Genomic DNA, 22,054 nt, shown 5'->3' on the forward strand with positions numbered 1-22,054 from the left:
GCTCGCCTATTCCTCTCCTTCATAGCTGCATGCAATCCAATGCATCCTTTCCTCTCCACTCCTCTCCATTCCTCTCCTCTGCTGTGGGGAAAGCGTGAAAGCCAGGAAAGCACATTGAGGGAGCCTGGAGTGTTTACAAGCCATAAGAGAGATGATATCAGCTGTGAAAGAATCTCTGTTCCAAGGCAGGGTTAATTCGCTGTTCATTTTAGCATTTGCAGCTAGACGAGATTAAAAGCAAGCAGGAATGCCTATTATATTTCTATTAAATGAATCTGTTGGGACCTAATGTTCTTGATTAGCTTGCGAAAATGACTGCTCCACCATGAGTTTTTCTGTTTGCCTAAAGTAAACAGAGGATGAATTGTCGTACGTTTAAAAGAGATTCATGCATGGCTTTCAAAAAGGGAGGTTTAGATACATCGGTAGATCTCTCCCTGGCATTCGCCTTTCTTCTCATCTGTACTTAAGTAAAATGTATCATTTGGCTAAACGTGTTTATGGAGAGTCAGTACACGGGGTTTTACTTTGAAACAACATTTCTATTTTTCTCCTTGTAACCAGAGAAGAGGCGGGTGGCAGTGGAGGAGCAAGCTGTGTTTTATCTGCGTTAAATAAGCCCGTGCCTGCCCTCCCAGGATGCAAGGCCGAGCGCTCCCCGCGGTGCCCCAGGTGCAAGAGGCAGTGAGAGTGGAGCTGCTGAGCCGATACCCCAGTGCTGAAGTTGGCCTCCAGGTTCAGTCAGCTGGCCGGAGAAGCCCACAGCAGGAAGCAGCAGCCCGGGGCTGGTGGCCCGTCCCTGCTCCCCACACCGGCCAGAGCGCAGAGCATCTTGGCCACACCTGCACTACTGGGCCTGCACTCTCCTACCCCACAAGTGCCCCCTGTGCTGAGCCAACCCTTGGTTAGGTAAAGACAATGCTTTTTACAGCCACAGGTGTCACTCAGAAGGTTCAATTTGTTACCAGTATCATTCTCCCCAGCCAAATGCAAGGTGACCCGTGAGATCTCGTCTTGGTTCCTCTTAAACCCTTTGTGGAACTCCTGGTGGTTTCAGGGATAGCAGTGTTACATCCTGAGGAGAGGAAACTAGACAAACACAAAAAGCGGTTCCCTGGTGTACTCATAATTCCTGTGCCAAGTAAATGAAGCTCTTTCTTCAAGGCCATGCTTAATTACTGTGCTGCTAATCAGGCCTGACGAACCATCACAGCGCACCAAGATGCTTCCAAAATCAGTAGGGCTTCTTGGTGCTGGAGAAACTTAGTAATAGAGACAACATTATATTAGTCATGTAATATTTTCATTGAAAATCTGCTTTATATTTAGTGCAAGCCATCAATGAACCAATTAACCCACTTTGTGCTATTAAAATCAAGCATTCTTTTAATGCCCAGTTGCTTATTCCTCTTTTAATACGCATTTAAGTTTTTGCTTTATTGTATCACCACTGTGTCTGGCAAAAGCTCAAGTCATCAAAGTTAGTCTTTCATGTGCTTTTTTGGACAAGTTTCAATTCTTGTTTAAGGAAGTAATAAAAGCAATTTGTTATAGTTTTATTTTTCCTAGGCTATTGGAAACAAAATTGGCAGGGATGTAATCTGTACTCAATTTGTATGTGGAAAAAAATAGTAGGCAAATAATGAATATGTACCTCTGCTATCTTTAAAGATTTATTTTAGGAACTTTCAGTGAAAATATGATGTTGAGCCTAGGTGTGGGTGGTGGGGGAACTAGTGTTATTTGTTGAAGATTCTATGTGTTTCACAGAGGTAGTGTTATTCCTTCTACATTTTACTTTATGGAAACAATGCTATATTAAAATGTGCTCAAATTTCAAAAGCTAATTTCAGTGGAACTGGCCACAAGAAACCTTTTTTCTCTTAAAGGCTAGTCAATATTCTTTGAGAGAGGAGAAAAAAAAAAGAAAAAAGAAAAAAAGAAAGGAGTGGGGACAGCTGATCCTCTAAAAAAATATTTTCCCAGTGGTGAAAGCTTACACAGAATCTAACAGCACAAGTCAGATGCTGGCTGAGTGAAAAGATGAGATTTTTTTAAATGAAAGAGAAACTGAAACTTGTTTATGCTTTTGAGAATGAGGGAATCCTTGGAGTTTTCTGAGGGCAGTTCAGAGTAAATAGAGTAATAGTCTGTCAGGTGAAATTGGAGGCTTCAGCTCAAAAATGCTTTCTTTGCTTTAGGGTTTAGCTGCCATTTTCCAGTGAGGTTTGCTTCAGCAAGGGCAGGCTCCTCTGCTTGGGAAATGCTCGTGCTGGGAGAGTGCTGCCAGCCAGGATCCAGGGCTGGGTTGCTGCTGCTGGGTCTGCATGCCAGGGCTCTCCCACAGGAGCCAGGCTACACTGGCTGAATCTTAACATCCCAGGTCACAGGCACACATAGCAAGCTTTAACTCTTCAATACTTGGAGAGATTTTAAGGCATGGTAGTGTAGAGCATTAGAAAAGTAACATGGAATATTACAAATTGTATGCTTTCTTCATTGCTTACGCACCACAAGAGGAGATGATTTGATAAGGTACAACTCAGCTTTTCTATTTGATTTTTGTCTTTTTTGAATGTGAGCAAGTTTGATAAGATACAAAAGGAAGAAAGGTATAATTTAGGCAGAGGAAACCCCTGAAGTGTGTTCAGTAGTTCTGCTCATTAGGAAAAGCACTGACAATTAAATATTTTGGTTAGTATAAGAAACCATTTTGCAGTTATGGGATTAGAACAGGGTGCTCATTTCCCAAGCAAAATCCATATATGCTGTGTCCTGGGATTTGTTGTAGGGCATGAAAACCAAAGTGGTTAAGATGTTCTAATCAATGAGCACATCAGATTTTCCTTGTGGACTTTACAGTATTTTTGAGAATCATGTTGTCTAACGTTTAGCTATCCATGATAAATATTGGGAACTACATAAAAGAAATCTATTTTTGAAGAGCCAGGTCAGCATGCTGTCTTGGCTAGCTATCCATTCTTCTCCCATAGGCACTGCCTTGGGATTTTAATATCTTATTCCATGAGTGGCTGGAAGCTTTTCTTTCAGGCACATCTCTTTGTTTCCAGAAGGAAAAGGCAGAATTTAGTCCCTGCTGTAAGCTGATTGTCAAGAAACAGTACAGTCCAGCTAATAGTGGATGTGGGGAGAAAGATGGGATTAACTGCCGAGAAAGGGGAGGCTGGAGTGAAAAGGCCAGCAAGAAGCCCACAGCCCCAGCTCTAGCCGGATGAAATTCCTGAGCCATTGCCTAGAGAAAGGAAAAATCCATCTGGCACCTACCCAGGTTAGTCAGGGTAGGAAGAGTCATGCTTGGTTGCCTTTTAACAAAAGTGGGAAAGAAAAACCAGCAATTCGTCCTTCCTCCCCCCATTTACTCAGAATATTGAGTCAAGGTTTCAGATTGGCATGCTGCTGTATGAGGTAAGGAGGGTTTGAAGGGTTAAGGAAATTAAACATCAGGTTGCTTTCCATATCATTTGTTTATGGAGATGATGTGAGTACCACCCACTGCTATGGGATTATATGTAAAGCAAACAAATAACCAAACAAAACATAAATATTCTGAAAAAAAATTCCCAGTCCTACACCTAGTTGAATCCATGCTTTTCCTGCACTAAAATCATAATCTTTTCATCTTTGAAATCAAAAAGTCTGCTCCTAGTAGTTCTGCTCTGAGAGGATAAATTTGTGAATGCAGCATGAGATGAATTATAAGTCCTGGTGCTTAGAAGCTAATATGTAAAAGACTCAAAATAAAATATGCTTGCTTTTGGATTTAATGCAAACTCACCTACAGCCAGTTATCTTTAATCATTGACAAAAAGAGGCAGAGGGAACTCTGAAAATACATCTACAATGGAAACATGAAACGCAAAATCTTGCAAGCAAAAGGTCTTTGGGGAGACTATGGCAAAGCTGTGGTGAGCCAGAGCTACAGATAATGCTTTGCTTGAAGTCCCTGTCTGTGTTCTGCTGTTCCAGCACTAGAGGCAGAGTCAGGACAAATGGCACATGTGGGGCACCCAGACAGGGCAGTGGGGATGCAGGCAGGTTAACTTCAGAAATATGGCACTGGAATGTGGGAAAGACTTCATACATAGTAGACTGACATTAAAAAGTACTGAGAGTATTTGTGGTCAGATGAGGCCAATAGGTTTTGCTGTTGTAGATGAGTTAAATGTAAATATGCATATTGGTATCCTTTGAAGGCCATGAGAATTTTGATTTCAGAAAGTGAGGCTTAAATTCATTTTTTCTAAGGTGCCTGACCTGCTTACTGGTGCCCCAGTGTCAAGTAAAACTGCTCCCTGTTAGTGCCTCAGCAGCAGAAGAAAATACCTCTCAGTCCATTAAAAATCACACAGCCTTCGAAAAAGGACTGAATTAGGGGGAAATAGCTTTGCTCATTCCATCTCTCACCTTTCCACCCTTTTTGTCTCCCCTGCTGTCTCCTTATTCCTAGCAGAGTGGAGAGAGAGGAAAAAGTGCACTTCCTCTCGTGCTTTTCCTGGCTCTTCCTCACCCTCTTGGGGGCAAAGCAGTGAAGGGCGAGGGAGAGCACTTCCTTCATTCTGGTCATGAATTGGGGATGCGCAGGGCTTTCGGTCTGAAAGCTGGAGCAGGAGTGCTGCCCAGCAGCTCTGAGGAGTGCAGGGCCGGTTGGGTACAATCCTGTGGTCAGGAGGCCCTTCTGCCACCTTGGAGATCCAGGAGAGGAGAGGAGAGGAGAGGAGAGGGGGAAGAGACCTGTGGCACCTTGTGGAGGTCCAGATCGTAGAGCTACTGAGTCTGATGACAGTTGAAAACCTCCACAGCCATGTGTAAACACTGTTTCAGCATCAATCAATGTTTGTCTCACTGCTGGTGCAGTTTTTTGGTGTTTTTCTGATGGATTTCATCAGTTCCTTGCTCAGTTTGCAATCACAGTCTGAGGGCAGCTGGTCCTACTGCATCAGTTGCACTGTGGCATACGCAGTGATTCAAGCAGATGACTGTGCAAAACCCCTAACAGCCGTCGGAGAGCCCACTCACTGTTGGTTTCAGGGACTTTGGATCAGGCACAGAGCTGTCAGAGCGGTGGTTATGGCCCTGGGACAAAAATATGGAGAAAAGCAATTGTAGCAGTGAATTGATACTGATGCTCTTAAAACCTCAGCAATCTTGGCCACATGAAATTCAACCTTTCTTGTGACTGAAATAACAGTGACGCTTAGGTCATATGGTAGATTAATCGCCTGTAGTGTTTCATTTTCAAAAACTAAATTGTCCATGAGCAATGGCAGAATATTTTGAAACGAAACTCCCCAAAACCCCACTGAAAACCCTGCACTCTGTTTCTTTTCAAGTGAGGGCAACAAACCAGGAAAAAATATTCTATGTGGTTTTTTTGTCCTTGATGGCCTCCAGGCTGAATGAAGGGCTGTGATGCTTGCCTTATATGCATGCTCCTCTTGAAGTCCACAGGTGCTGTGTAAATGCACTGAAAAAAGGCAGCACACAGACCAGGGGCCTATTTGCAGCCCTGGGGAGAGGAAACCCTGAGACCCAGCTCCAGCTGACCCTCCCTGCCTGCTGTCTGCCAGCACAGGTAGGCACCAAGGGGCACTGGGTGCCTTGGAATCTGTGCCGCGATCGGCATCTCGCTGGGATAACACAGGACCGAACACAGAGCTGCAGCCTGCCAGCCACCCCGCGACACGCTGTCCCCAGGAAATGATAGTCTCTGTGCCTGTCTGCACAGATCCATTTACTGGTTTAGAACAAACGCAGCCACTGTCTTGCCCGACACACAGGCTGTGTCCTTCTTGGCCCTGCTTTTTAATTATATGCTTTTTTATCCCACAATGGAAGTGAAGCTGTTCCTCACATTATGACGGCATGGACTGGACCTGGGAGGTTTTCTGGGCTGAAAGAGACCTTCTAGAGGGTCTTGGAAGGAAATCTTGGTCTTTCAGGCCTTCTGCTCTCCTTCCCTGTCCTGCACCATCATGCTACTAAAGTATTAAGCTTTGATTTCTTAACTCACACCATGTTTAGGACTCCACAACCTCTGATCCAAAGCCCAGTGGAATCAATAGGATCCCTCCTGTTCACTTGAGGTGGGTTCTGAATGACACCTTATGTTCTGTAAATAAAAAAAGATGAATGACTCTTTTGAGACATCTTCCTCCTGTCTGACCAAAAACTGCAGTAGGCCAGCTAACTAATTTGAAGTGTAGAAAACATGATCTTTATTAATATCTAAACTGAAGGCTGACATCAGAGACCTGTTGTAGGAACTAGTAGAAAACAAAGCCCTGTCTTGGCAAGTGTAAGGCAGCAGACTTTCTGCTGGAAATAAGACCCAAACCTCATTCCTTTTACAGCTGGGGTTAGTGAGTGACCATGACCCACAGCACTAAGGAGGGCGAGGAATTCCCCACACCGAGGTGGGCAGGGGAGCGCCAGGCACCTTGAGAGTGTCAAGGAGGGCAAGGCTCTGCCAGTTCCCAGCAACGCATAAAACACAAGGTATAAAATTCATAGGAGCATGAGGAATGGGAAGAAGGAAGGGAAGGAAGAGAATAAAAGGAAAAAATCTCCCCCATGGCCAGGGATGCAGCTTCCTCCCCAAGCAGGTTGGTACCACCAGGAGCTCTACATAATCCCCTTTTTTTCAATCCAGTGAACCAAATTAAGGAAAATTATTTGAATTAAGGAGGATGATTCAGGGCCCTAAAGAGATGGACTAAAAGGTGTGACAATGAGAGGTGTGGGCAGCATGGGAAGAGGGGCAATGGGAATGGGACAGATTTGAGAAAAACCATGGCTCCACGCAGTGAGTGTTTGGCCTCCTGGAGTGAATCATATTCCCTTTCCCACTGCACCCAGTTACATATAGAAAGCAACTTCACCCCAGTGCCTCTAATTTAGCATTTTCCTTCATCCCAATACAGGAGCATTACTTTATGATGTGGAATTTGACACTTTATGAGCACAAGCCTGCCTTTCCTCAAAAGGAAGCATGTATTTTAATTTTTAACATCACTCTTATTATTTCGAAAGAGAAGCAAAAATGCATTTGTTAAAAAGGAAAACAATTAAAACCCCATTACAGCTCCAAATCTGTCATCTTCTTTCCCAGGACAAGCAGTAAAATTTTCATTAATAAATCTGCACTTACTGATGACCTCTGAATAATTTCTCTAACCTTAATTTCTTCTTACTGCAACATTGTGTTATATTACTCTAGTTTTACTCTTTACTTTCCTTATTTGATATATTTACTGAAGTTATAATTTTCATATTAAAAATGTTCACTGAAAAATTGATTTATCTTTAATACAAAAAAAAAAAAGTGCCCCACAATCTTTTTGTTTACCACAAATTTAAACATGTGAAAATTTAAGAAACTAGTAGATGAAAATGCATTCATTTATTAGCAGACTGCTTCTTAATAATGATTTCAAAAAATTTTGGAGTGAAAAAGTCTGGAAAAAATTGTCAGCCATTCCCCCACCCAAACTTCTATAAATCTTAAAAAAAAAAGGAAAAAAAGGAGGTTCATGTTTCTTGGAAAGAACACCAGTTGAGAATTGTGGCTTAGCTTTAGGAAACTGGCATTCATAACCTGTGTCAGGCACAGAAAAGGATTGTCCCACTCTGCTCTGCTTTGGTGCAGCCTCAACTTGAGTGCTGGGGGCAGTTTTGGGCACCACAATATAAGAAAGATATAAAGCTATTAGAGAGCTTCCAAAGGAGGGCAACAGAGATGGTGAAGGGCCTTGAGGGGAAGCTGGTTGAGGAGCAGCTGAGGTCACTGGGTCTGTCCAGCCTGGAGGAGACTGAGGGGAGACCTCACTGCGCTTACACCTTCCTTGTGAGGGGAAGAGGAGGAGCAGACACTGATCTCTGCTCTCTGGTCACCAGTGACAGGACCTGAGGGAATGGTCTGAAACTGTGCCAGGGGAGGGTTAGGTTGGATATTAGAAAAAGGTTCTTCCCCCAGAGGTTGGTTGGGCACTGGCACAGGCTGCTCAGGGAAGTGGTCACAACACCAAGCCTGACGAAGTTCTTGGACCTCTTGAATTTGAACAACACTCTCTGTGTTTTCTGGGGTGGTTCTGTGCAGGACCTGAGTTGGACTTGATGTTCCTTGTGGGGCTCTTTCAAATAATGTTATTCTATGATTCTTTGAAATAAAATTCAGACAGTTTTTATAGAATGTTAAAGAATAAAGATATATCTTGTTCCAAAGGAAGTGAAGTGCGATAAATTAAAATTCACTGGAATTCCTTCCATATAAAATGGAAATAAAACTTCCCAAGTCATCACCTAAAGCTATAAATATTTTCTTCTTGGGGTCTGTGCAGGAGATGCAGATGACTCAGTAATGCCTGTGGGATACCCTGGAAGCTACCTGGAAGCATCTTACCACCACCATACCTGCAGCACAGGGTCAGGCCATAAAACTGGCTTTGGTGGCTGAGGGCTCAGGTCCCCCTCTGACCCTGGCTCTCAGCCATGAAAAGTGTTAATCAGAATGGGTTTTATTAGGTCTGAACAGGTTCCTACATTAAGGAATGTGACTTTTTGTAACAGTGCAGTTGGCTTACGCCTCATCTTGATGCATGTCTTGTTTTCCCCACTGAAAAGTGTTTGAAGGCTTTGATCCCTTGTAGAGACAACACACAGCAGTAAGAGAGTAGGGTTTTGAAAATCAGGAGATTTTATTTCTCTTTTTATTTCTCACAGTTAAGATGCAGCGAGTGGGAAGGAGGTTTAAGAAGAGCTTGGCCACCATTCAAGTAGACTGCAGGGAGGTTTGGGGGTGCTCTGGGATATTAAGTGTCTGACTCCATCTCATTGGGAATCCCTGGGACTGTGCAGAGCTTCCAGAAATGACATCCCAAGAAGGAAGATTAGTGCCATGCAGTTATCTGAAGAAGATCTGAATGCTAGGGGCACATATCTCACAGTTCACTCTCTGTGGCAGGCACTTTTCTTTACGTCTCAGCAGTGACATGTATTATATTACTTTTGGGATGGGAAGAAAAACCCAAAATATAAATCCTGCATTTTATTATAGAAGTTAATACCAACAATTACATAAAATCTAATGAATTTCAGTTCTCACTTAATTGCTTCTGAGTAGTTCACTTAACTTATTATAAAGAAGCAAGGACATATTCATTTAACAAGCAGCAGCAGCCTTGGCCTAGCATCTGCCTACATTCTCTTTTCAATTAATCAATTATAGTCCAATGGTGTGTAATTACACATTAAAAAAGTTATTGGATATCACAGCATGGCTGTCCCAGGGGGCTCATGAATACACTAATATAACACACCTGTAATGACCTGTTCTCATATCTGCAAATTGCTCCCATTTCTCTCTCTCTCTCTCGTTGCTAAATGAAGATGAGAGCAATTACCATTAACTTTTTGAGTCACATCTAGTCAATGAGAGAGAAAAAAGATCCCTACCAGCATTCATAATAAATCTGTCTGTTGGTACTCAGAATTTTAACTGTAGCAGGCATCAGGCTGGAAGGCAGTAAGTGTGCATCAGGATTGTAAGGGGTTGTGGGGATCTCAGGTTCATTCTGAGCGCATGCTACACCTGTAAACAAGAGAAACAAGCAAGCAGGAAGGTCTGGTCAGATCACATCCAGGCATAATTTCCCTGTCCTGGTTCGAATCAAACCAAACTCTGGAACTGATCCCTATGCAGTGGCTCTTAAGTCTTTGCATAGCAACTAAGCCGTGTTGCTGTTGTGTTGGGTTCTTTTTTCGAATGCAAGAACAAAATTTACTATGTAATGGCAGAAAGGCTTTGGTTGTGTGAGAGGATACAGGCACCGGTGCTCTCTTATTAATGCATAACAAATGAAACCAAGGAGAGACTCTTAATCTGCATAATGGAGTCTGACAGATTTTAAATTGGTGATTCAGTCAACTAAAGGGTCCAGAAATGCTCTGTGGAAGTGAGCTTTTGATGGCTCCATAAGTCAAATGGGGGATGATATCTATCAGCATTTTTATAAACGTTGTCTTGCACAGTGTGATTTTGATGTGCTGTTGCCTCTCACCTTGGGAAGAAGTGTCTGTTTCCTTACAAGAAGTTTTCTTGTTCTTGCTTTCATGTGCAGACTGGGGTCATTCAATGGGTGTAGATGCAGCTAAAAGCACATCAATATTTTGAGCACAGCTTTTTGCTTGTAGTAATCTGAAATATTCCTATGCTGTACACCTTCCACCAGTATAGCCTTAACAATTTCAGTGGAATCTTCATCACGCCTGAGGTTGCTTCCCTGTTTGAAAACCATGCACCTCTCCTTGTGCTTGATATCTTTCAGCATAACAGGATAATCCTGTGGGATTCAGGTGATCAGATGCTGTTCTCAGTTGCATCCACAGTAAGGTGATGAATGTTTTCAGTCTGAGCTTCAGCTAGGTCTACACTTTCACCAGTGTCACGTTTCTTCCCAGTTCTGCAGCACCCTTTGGTTTAGGACATGGTTCCATTCACATGCCTGGCTGTGGCATCTCAGTATTTGGCACCCAGGCTGGATTCTCTCTCAAGGTCCTACGGTTAAGAGAGGAAGGCAAGCACTTGTAGACTGGGATTTACTCAAAATAATTAGGTGTTGATTTAGGATTGGTTAAACCAGTGTTTAGACATGCCTGTATCTGCTCATTAACTAGATTAATACCTTCCATATGACACCTACATTTTAGACACTGCAGTCATTGACTGAACTGAGTATTCCTGCACGTGTCTAACATCAAGCTTGCAGGTAGAACCATTCAGAGGGACTGCTTGTATGCTTGAAGTTAGGTATCTGCTAACTTTATATTTTGATGTCTAGTCTCCAGCTTTGAAATGGGGATGCTGCTATTTAATTGTCTTTGCATGCAATTTGAGTTTGAGGTTAAAATGTTAGAAGTGCAAAATTATATCTCTTATTTAATGTTGTGTTATACTCCAAATAGTGAACAACTTGATACCTTTGCAGGTATTTGCAAAGTTTATTTATTATGAATTATTATCTGATGCAGGAGATAACAGGTTCCAAGATTTACTTACAGGTATTTAAAAACAATTTGACTGCCCTGACATAGTAACTAAAGTAAGCAGAGCTGTGGGTGGATCCCACAAAGTGACCAAAGTGTGCATGTGCACGATGTTCTCAAATTCTGCTCAATGCACAGCTTTGTTTATGCTTGGGACCAAAATTAAATTTTGTGCCTTTTTCTTTTTTTTTTTTTTTAACCAGGGCCTGAATAATCAGGTAAAAACGTTTTAAACAAAGGAAGGAACACAGTTATAGTCTAGAGCTTTAATATGCAATACAATATTCAATTTTACAGGCTGGTTAAATATTGAACCTAAAATACCTGTCAGTTGCCTCTCCAGCTGTGTATTTTCTGTACATCTGATGCGGAGGAAGTTAGTATTTCACTCAGTTTAAAATATTTGTTTTTAGCTGTATTCTTCTCAAGAAGCTGTAACTCTTTGCATGTCACTTTCCTAATTGAGCTATAAACTCTATATTGTACTAATGTGCTTTATTATGAGGAATAAACATACTTCTTCTAGACAGGCAGAGAAATAATTGACCACCTGTGGCCCGTCCCAAATGAACATTACTGCACATGACACTGAAATTGATGCCTCCTTAGTCGAGATACGAAGCAGTCATTTCCTGTGAGTTTTTTAGTGATTGGGAAGGTAACACATCCCAATACATTTCTACTCTAAAACAACATAGATTCCTGACTGCCAAGGGTAGAAGCACTTGGTGCTCACATGGCTACTGCCCCCCTCTCTCTCTCTCTCTGTCTTTGGCATTCAAACAGCAGCTTCATTTGTTCAAAACATTAAGCAAAGGACCAGGTTCTGGCCCAAGATAGGGATGCCTTTTCATCACCCTGGCAATAGAAAGAAGCCTCAAAATGTGTATGAAATGTACTTAGGTGTGGTGTGGTGCATACGAAATGTACTTAGCTGGCCCCTTTCAGCTGCCAGAGTGGTGTAAAGGAGTCTCAATGTAGATGAGAATCTACCCCAAACATAGATTATGTAATGCTGGAAGATAGCACCAGGGACATTGTGCTGGTGTATTGTTTTACCAAGTCATGAGGGCCAAAGGATGCTGGAAACTGAAATATTAAAGAGCTAAGAGATTGACTCCATAAATAGAAATGGTAAACACTTCTCTTATCAGTTATTTTGCACTTTGTATTAATAAATCTCTGGGGTGGTATTTAACGTAAAATCACTAGATCCTTCAGGATCCAGTCTCTTCCTTAAACTGTAAGTGTCTAGTGCCATGAGCAAAGCAAGCAGGTGAGATTTTCAGGTGTGCTTGCACCTGCAGCACACAGGGCTTTTCCCAGACCATGTGCCCAGGGTGGAATGGGGTCCTCAGCAGGGACAGGCACACCCTTACAGGCTCAGAGGTTGCACAGGGCCAGGAAAATGTGTTCGGTTTTTTCTTATGCATATCCTATTTCTTCCTTTCTGAGAGATTGTAGGGGAGTGTGTTGAGCAAGCGCTGCTCTCCCCAGTGGGTATGCTCGCTGTATTGCCACAGGGCTCTGGCAATTGCCGCTGCGCTGTGTTCCTTCTTTGTCACCACATCATGCACATTTAATGAGGGGTTATAGCTCATGTGCAGTCCAGCAGTCCAGCTTTAGTTCCCTTTTTCCTCCAGCACAAACAAGGGCTGAAACTCCCCAGCAGAAAGGCATGGCCAAGGACTAGATGAGTGCAAGCTGTCCAAAGTTCAAATGAGATTAGCTCAAGATCACTGTGGTCAGTGAAAGGAAAGGCTGCTGTTGTACTCTTTGCATAAACTGATATATTAGTCTGTATTGGTTATCAAAATCCTTCTGTTTGGATCTTGCTGCAATCTCAGTTGGCCTAAGTCACCACACGGCTGCAGTGACCTCGGTGTGATGGCTTTAGTCCCTAATGCCACCCTGGTGAGCTGTATTCCTTTGGTATCTCTGAACTGCTGGTGGGAGCTGAGGTTGGGGCTGAGAAGACCACAGCAGCCTGCTTGGGAGAGCTGCAGTACCTTGCCCATGTATTTGGAAAGGTTGTGCTTGTCTCCATGTAATTTACTATAATCCCACCACTCTGCCTCCAGTTCAGCTGTGTAAGTATGAGTTTTGGGAGAAGCCCCTATGTAGGGAAGTTTGGCCCAATTTCCCCCCTGTGCTGTTAAAAAACCCTGCTGGAAACAAATCCGATTAACACAGCAGAGAAAATAGTTCAGCTGTAAAACGCTGAGGATTGCCACTATGTTGTGTGCAGAAGGTGAAATGCCTTTTTGAAGGTTTATGGGCTAATGGGAGCTACAGTTCATGGTCTTTGCTGGCTGTTTGTGGGTTCCTAGATACCCAGCTAGAAAAATCATGCATGGCGTGGGGAGTACACTTTTTATTTTCAGAGCACCTTTCTGAGTGGCAGAGTAACAGCACATGGGTACCATGGTACACTCACACAGCAGGGGGTACCACATCCCTGGTGGGCAAAGCCCTGGTCCTGCACCAAAATCCATATGGATGAAGGCAGATGTTCATGGCAGAGGGATGAGGTGCTGTGGGCATGGGGGCCTCCCAGTGCTCTCAGGGTTTGAACACTGAAGAGAGGGCAAATCATAAACAGCCTGGGCCTTGTTGAACCATCAGTAACTCCATGTGGCTCTGTCTTAAAAGAGGGGTTTGGAGAGTGCCTGGATTTGGGCTCTTAGAGGAAAGCAGTAGTGTTTAGACTTCACATTTTATTTTTTCTCACTCCTGTTTGTTTCCTGGATGGGATTTGCTCCTTTTCATGGGTGTTAACACAGTGCCCAAATGAGTTCTGTGGGGAGCTTGACTTAGGGCACATCATCCTGAATTTGAGACAGGTGCTTCATATGAGTGTAGGTATACACTGCTTCATATGAACATGTATACAGTGAAAACCTGGAAATGGAAAGGTTCTGTTACTTCCTCCGGACAACGCTTTGATTCTAAAGCGCATCTGTATCATGCTGTAGACTGACACACAAGGAAGAGAAAATCGCTCACTTTTCTGTAAATGGAGAAGCAATGATTGTCATGATCTGGTCTGAGAGAAACCACTCTGCAGTTTCCATAGCTTGTGCTGCCTTTTAGACCACCTCACTCTCAGTGAAGGCACCGGGGGCATTCTGAAACTGTGCCTGGTGCCCCTTGCCTTGTAAGCATGACAGAGAAAGAGAAAAACTGAGAGGAAGAGGAGAGAGAAAAGGGCACAGCCTTTTGGTGAGGACAGGGAAGTGATTTCAGGTGTTTGTGACACCACATGAACCTTGTGTAGTTAGCCTCTTCCTAAGCATGATATACCCTGGAGGGTGGAGGAGATGGTAACAGGTAGAGATGTGGTGGAAGGAGTGAGAACTACCTGCAGATGTGGCATCTAAATAAATCCAAAGACAACACAACTATTTTTAGCAGAAGTGCAAACAGTGATAGATGCCATGGGGCTGCTGTCACTAAAATTTGTCTATAAGCAACATATTCATATTTAAACAAGTCAGCTTTGCACATTGAAATGAGCAAACACTGTCTCTGTGCTTGTTTGTTTGTTGTGCAGAAGCCATCAGCTTTCACTCCTTATCCCTTCACCATGGTGGTGATGCAGAGCCATGATGATGGATCATCTGTCTAGCTTATCTGCAAGGCCACAGAACATTTATATCTTTCATGGCATGATAGGCTGTTCTCATGCAGCAGTGGGAAACAGAAATTTGGGGCTGCCCTTGCAAAAGTACCATCTCCTGCACAACACTGCCTTTCTGGTAAGCTCACTTGGCACAGTTTGTACAGCTAAGTGCATCCACTGTGAAACCTAACACCGGGATGCACATGAATAAAATCACAAAATCAGGAGAGGAGCAAGCATCAAAGAAGCTTTTGAACGCAGGGGGCAAACCAGCAAGGATGGAGTTCCTGCAGTTTCTCTCCTGCTTAGAGGGGGCCTCTGTCACCTCTGGTATAAGGCCTCCAGCTCACACCAGCATCATAGTTGGCCAATTATCTTATTTAGGTATCTCATATATATTTAGGTCTTGAAAAAGGTCAACCACAGAGCATGTCTGGGCAGGGGTTTTTGAAGCTGTAGAGCTGGAAGCTTTTCTTCTAGCATTGTTAAAGAATAATTGCTTGTGGATGTCCAGGGATTTGAATCTACATGTTGGAGTTCTGAAAAGGAGGGCAGGAAGGTTTAAAACATTATTGAAACAGCTTCTGCTGATGTTATTCTGGCTGCAGATGCTGAGCAGGCAGCAGGTGGAGCTCATCTGCGGGCATGGCTGCTGCCCCTCACTTGGTACCCTTGCACTGGGATTCTGTCTCCTGGGCGGCTCCTCTTGTGACTGTCTTCGGCACAAACAGCTCCTCTGCCCAAGGTTCATGCAAGCTGGTACATTTTTATTGAAAGTGCAGTGAGGTAGGGGTTGTCCCCATTGGCTGAGCTGTTTTCACCTAAGTATACCCGCTATTTTTCCATTTAAAATTATTTTTGACCTTTGTTTTTGGTTTCCTGCTACTTGCAATTCTTTTCTTAGGCTTCTCTTCCTCTTCTGAAGATATCTCTTTCTCCATTACTTTGCTTTGTTTCTTCCAATTTAACTATCTTCTTCCTCAGTTCCATGATAAATCATGTAACTTTTTTTTGAGCCCCCACTCATTCTTGTAGTCTTTGGCTTTTAAGTGCTGTTAGCTGTAGTAAGTCTCCTTCTCTAAATGTTACAAGGCCCAGGTGTTACTCAATGTGAGCTTTGCCATCTAAAAGCCTGTCAATAACCTGCCACAGTTCACAGACTGATTTCTCAGTATGACCAAACTAGGTGGGTCTCTGAATGCAAGCCATGAATTTTTTGCAAGGAAGATTGCCCCAATGCATGGTATTAGATCAGTCCTTAATGAGGTGCCTGTTCTTTTCTCAGCTCTGTTCCAGATATTCCCTGTGACCCTGGCCAAGTCACTTTATCTCTCTTTGTCTCTGCTTCCATTCATAAAATGGACATAATTGCACTTCTGAAGCTCATGTGGAATTGTGGCGATGAATTCCTCCTGCTTGCTTTGCCTTTACCTCATCCCTTTTGTCTGCACAATTGTCAGAGGGGATAAAACAGCACCGAATCAGGGTTAGCCATAGTTAGCACAAAGCTCCAAGCAGCTGGCCCGGCCACTCGCCGTATCCCAATAGCACTGACAGCAGAGAGACAGATTTGTTACTGCAGTCTTGTGTGCTTTGAGGAGCTTCCTATGCTCCCTCTGAATAGTAAAAAGAGATGTTTCTGAGGCAGGGTGCTCAGGAGTGCACAGTGGTTATTGCAGGACAAAGGGATAAAGTGGCTTCCTTTGAGGGCTTGCTCCACAGGATCCCTAGCAGAAAACTTGGGGCCTTAGAAGAACCAGAAGGAGAGGGAGGGAGGCAAGGTGAACACTCCATTTGTAAAACCCATCTCTGGTTTTCCTCCCTGTTGTCCAGCCTCTTTCCCTTACCTTCCTCTGTTTAGTTCTGTGACAATAATAAAATAAAGGAATGCAAGGTAAAGACATCCTTAAGGCTATCATTGTTACCAAGTAGTCCTAACAGCACTTTCTCTCATACACCTGCCTCTGAATACTAATATCATTTAATTATTGTGATGTTGCAGATGAAGGTGCCCACACACAAATTCAATATGGGATGCCAATTAAACACACACCAGAAGCAAGTGGTGTATTTTGGATTTGCCATCTGATTTATTGCCATTTACCTCACATGCCTCCGAGAGCATCACCTGTGTCAGGAGCAAAGAACCAGCCCTTTGTGCGCAAAGCTTGCTCTTAAATCTCCACTTCACAAGATAGCAGCAAGTGACATAAAACATCTGTTTTTGAAATACAGCTGGGGGTGTAGTTTTGAAGCATTCTCTCCATCTCAGGCAAGGAACACAAGGGAGGTGTGACTTTTGGTAGACAGATACATATCTCCAAAAGAAAGCACTGCATACAATACAATTCACATACCTAACATATGTCAGAAGGCCTTCAGTGAGAATCCAAACTAGGCAGGGAAGAAAACCCAGTCTGCAAACAGTTTAAATATGTTGGCCAAGACAAATAAGAAGATCTGGAAGATTTGGCTTCTGTAGCTGGAGACACACCTCCCTACCAGGTAATACCTGGAGAGGAGGGGGTGTTTCAATTTTTGGTTACCTCCTAGTATTACATTTTTCAGTTCCAGTCAATCAGCCTTGCATTTTGAGGTGAGCTGCACAGTGCCAGGGAGGCATCCTGCCTTGCTGTGCAGTCTGGACACATTTATCATGTTTTCCTACTCTCCCAACCTGTAAAGTCCTTCTTTGAATACTGTGCACTGCTCACCATGCAAGCAGCTCATTATCCCAGGCATTTCAAGACTAATTTATGGGACATTTGGCTAATTTGCATAAGCCATCCAGTACACAGAACATGTCTCCACAATAAAGTAACATGCCAAAATCAGGATTTATGTGAAAACATGAATATGGGGGGGGGGGAGGGACAGGAAGGGACACACACAACAACATTTTTAAGAAGCTGTTGTTAGCACCAATCTTTAAATGAATACCCCTGACAAAAAGTCGCAGAATCCTGCCTCTCCACCTACTGTATGTGAAGCTCCCATATAATTTTCTGCTTTGAATCTTGCTCATCTTTTTATTAAGTAAGATGGGTTTTGATCCTTAAAACAGCCTTGAAATATGAATACTTGGCGCTGTTGGCTTTGTCTAAAAACGAAACAAAATCCCCCAAACTGAATCCAAATCGAGGGCTGCACATTCAGCTATCGCTGCGAGGAGCCTCGCGCATCCGCTGCTCTGATTATTACCTTGACACTAGAAACAGGAGGACCTGTAATCCTTGAAACAGCTGACATCTGAAGCACTGATTCTTCCTGTGCTTTGAGTTAGTCGCTCCTTGATCTCTATGCCTGGCATGCAAGCCTGGCTTTCACTGAAACCTGACCTCGTGGTCCCTTCTTCTGCAGCCCTGTTTGTCTTCTGCCATTCAGAAATGTGCGGCTTCTGTCCTCAGGACTCTGAATTAGAGCTGCACAGGTCAAAGGAGCAAAAAGGAGACTTGTCATTATTGGATCCAATGCCTGCCCTTGATTTAGGTGTCCCGGCATTGGTTTTTTTTATTTTTTAATAACAATTACTAAATAAGAACGTTGCAAGGTATTTTTTAAGCAAACCTTTCCTCTCCAAGGTGACACTGGCTTTCCGTGATCGCTAATGCATGACTGCTTCACCTACAGTACAGATGTTTTTGCTCCCTTCCTTGCAAAGCCAGCCTGGGATTTGAAAGTCAAGTTGGTTTCTTTCTTCTCTCCCTAATATGTCTTCTGCCATTATGAGGCCTCTGAAGAGCACATTAAGTCCATATTTACCCCTGTACAATCTAATTAACTCCCAGAATAACTGTGCAGGTGTAACAGAGATCTCAGTTTGAAGGCAGCTTTGCTCCACTTATTATAATTGAAAGAACTGTTTGGCCAGCAGCATTTCTATTAGTAGTAATGCTATTTGAAAAGGAAATAACTTAGTTCTGGGCTGAATTTGTAGGAATACCAGCTAGAATTGCATAAGTGAATGCATATATTTCTGCTTACTTGCAAATAGAGACTAAGTGAAGCTGGAAATCACACATATAATGAACACATAATCCTGATGCCATTGCTACAAATTCATTTCCCACAGCAGAGCTATGGTTTCAAGCACCTCTTTTGGTGCTTTATTGTTTTGGAGGTTTCAACAGTGTTGGTTATTCATTTTGGTGCATCACATGTAGCTCAAGTTAGGTGAAACCTGATGGGTATTTAATGTCTTGTTCAGCTCAAACTAGAAGCAAATAGAAGGAAATAACGTGTTGAGGAAGACAAGGGCTCTAAATAAAGATTTTTTTTCTGTTCTAGAGCCTGTTACATGTGTTATTCTAGGCTTTGAGATTAGTATTTTTTAATCAGACTGTACTACAGGTTACATGGAACTGACAGCATTATCTTGAACATAATGATTATGTTCAATAGGAAAAATATATGCAGTTTTTAATTTCACTGTCTTCCAGCTTGAATCAATTTTTACTATTGTAAGATATAAGAAGCACTTCTTTTTCCCTCTGGGGATTTGCAGTTGCTTTTGGTGTTTTGATTACTTGTGAATAATTTGATAAAAAAAACCCAGTGTTGAGCAGCATCGAGGTTGGATTTGGTTTTTGACTGATCCCTAATAGCTGAAGTTACTGTATACAACAAAAACATTTGTAATACTGTCAGACAGGAACAATCTCTCTTCTGCAACTTGACTCAAATTTGTTATGTGTATAGCTCCGTGAAGTTCACTAGATGTAAATACAGATTAATTATTTAAAAAGTAATAGGAATGAATGAGCTTCCAAACATGTAGTGTTTAATTATTTAAAACCTGTAATGGAATTTCAACCCTCGTGCATACCTCAGATCTCTCGCTGTGCTTGGACAAGTGCCTGAGGTTAACTGGCATGTCCCCACTTCTTAGTCACATCCCCTCCTATAGCACAGGGTGATAAATGTGCCTGGCACGTGTGAAGAACGGCCAATATTCTCAGTCATGTCTAATAGTAAATGCACTATACTTAACTCCACCTTCCTTTCCCTGCCACTGTGTTGCATCCTGCAATAAGGCATTCCATGCGCAATTGCACTGAGCCACAGAGAACCAAATCCTAAAGTCAGAGTGTGAGCAAAGCCCCACTTGATTTCTGATCCCAAAGGGTGGAAAGAGCCCCACAGGGATGCTGCACTTAGGTTGTTTGATGGTGGTGGATCAAGGCACCGGCTCTGTGTAAGTGACTGTACTGGACGTGTGAGAGGACCTGATTCCCATTTCAAAACCCTCATGCTCCAAGCAGGTTAGTCAGATCTGGGGAAGCCTTCTCCCAGTTGTAGGAGGATCAAAGATACATACTGGAAATAAAGAACACAGAAGCCTCCCAGCTTTAGAGGCTTGCTTGGTCTCCCTTCATTCCTCAGACAATGGATGGACAGAGAATTCTGCTGGGACCAGTTCAGAGCCTTAGATAGGATCCTACTGTGATCCACCCTCCTGAGATGCCTTCCTCTATTCACAGACCTGAGCTAGACAATCAAAGTTAATATCTAAAATTGTGCTATTTGGATTATTTCACTGCCTGCCCTTCTCCTTGTCCAAAATTACTCAGCAGTTTTGTCTTTGCAGAGAATGACTAATGCCAACCTGGGAAGTCCCATCTCCATGCCATAGCTATGAAACCTTCCTTCTCCTACTGCTCTAAGTCAATGGATGAGGAGCACTTGACCCAGGATGAGTGTTAAAATAAATGTAAAGGAAAGCTCTTTAAAGACAAAGAAACACTTGTGTTGCATTGAGCAAATGCACAGTTAGGAGTCTCTGTATGTGATGGCTGCAGGTCTTCATTTGCCAGCCAGATCTCAGCTGGTTCGATGAAGAATATTTTGAGTGGTGCTCTACCCTGTGAAATTGTTGTCAGAAGTAGTTTTGTGGGAAGACCTAGGGGAGGAAAAAGGCTGGAGAAAGCAAGACAGAGTTGGTCCTCTTTGAGGAGGAACGTAAGGAGTAAAGCATTCTTGAGAGCTTTGCAGGGTGATGGTTTAAATATGTTGATTTCTTTTGTCCTGGTGTGCTGCTTCCACACAGCTTCTTTGTCGTGCATATCATGCAAGGAGAAAATCATCTGCATGATCTTGTAAGTATGAAAGGCTTTGGCATGATGCATTTACATAATGGAATCTGTGCAGTCACAGTGTGCATCGTGCACCCAGGCAAGGAAGGAGTGCCATCTACAGTAACACAATGCATTGCTAAAGGGTCCTCTGTGACTGAACTGTTCTTTACTGAACAGTGCATCTGATGCCTTCTGCTGTAATGTTCCCTCCTTGGTGAGAAATTAATCCTTTGTGCCAAATTCAACTCTCAGTTACATGATTCAAATTGAAAAAACAACACTGGCTTCAGTGGAGTTATCCCAGATAGATCCCAGGATTACTAAGAATAGATTTGTTTTATGTAAATAGCTTAGTGTCAGGTATGTTATAGTGCTAAACATTTTCTAAACAGAGGGATAATTCAGACCTTTTCATCTGAATGGGAAAGATAATTTTTTCACTTCCATGCCTTACTTAGAAAGAAAGAGGTATCAATCAGCAAGGAAAAAGACACATTTTGCGTTTCTTGAGAACCAGCAAATGTTTTGGGCCTGAGAAAAACACCATAGTGGGCAAGCAGGGTGTGTGAAGGACTGGCCCTCCCTCCCTCAGGTGTTGCACATAAGTAAAGCTGGTTGCTTCCCATCACCCTCACAGCTGTTGGCTCCTGTCAAAGGAAGCCTGGCTTCTCTGCAGGAATGTTCTTAGTAAAACAAGAGAGGCATTAGCAGAAGAAGACGACAAGGAAGTTTTCACACACATTAGTTCACCATATGTTTGGCTCTAGGCTGCAGTTTCAGACCTTTGTAACTCCTCATTTATTATTTTCAAGGTTAAAATCCTGAAAAGCCATGGTTTCAGATAGCTAGGGACCATAATATTCATGGTAAATTCTACCTACCAGAAATGGAGTAATCCCTCTCCCTCTCCCTCTCCCTCTCCCTCTCCCTCTCCCTCTCCCTCTCTCCTCTCTCCTCTCTCCTCTCCCCTCCCCATTTGAAGGATGTGCAGACTGTTAGAGTCCCCATCTCTTCTGTTCCCTGGCCATTATTTCAGTCTTCCTTGCTCCATATGGGAGTGACCAAGAGTAATTCTAACAGTTGCTCAGAATAAGCCTCTCTCCACTGGTGATTTTGTGATAATTAGGAGGGGGAAGGGGAGCTGGGTCTGTACCAATGGGCTCTGGGTTTCAGCCAGGATCAGTGCCTTGCAGCAAGAGAAAGCAGAGGACTCAGAAAATTTCCTCTGTGTGCGGCAGAGCAATTTCCCTTACTTGGCTTCGTCTTCTCCAGCCCCCATCTCCAGAGGAAATGGGAA

At 43.1% G+C, this 22,054-nt stretch overlaps 1 protein-coding gene across 1 annotated transcript in view; it reads left to right on the plus strand.

Annotated features, from left to right (window-relative positions):
* SOBP (sine oculis binding protein homolog) overlaps nt 1-22,054 on the plus strand; it is a 114,264-nt gene that overhangs the window by 64,179 nt on the left and 28,031 nt on the right. The window lies entirely within an intron of this gene.

The sequence above is a fragment of the Cyanistes caeruleus genome, chromosome 2, assembly GCF_971803275.1.
Source record: "Cyanistes caeruleus chromosome 2, bCyaCae1.hap1.1, whole genome shotgun sequence".
Lineage (NCBI taxonomy): Eukaryota > Metazoa > Chordata > Aves > Passeriformes > Paridae > Cyanistes > Cyanistes caeruleus.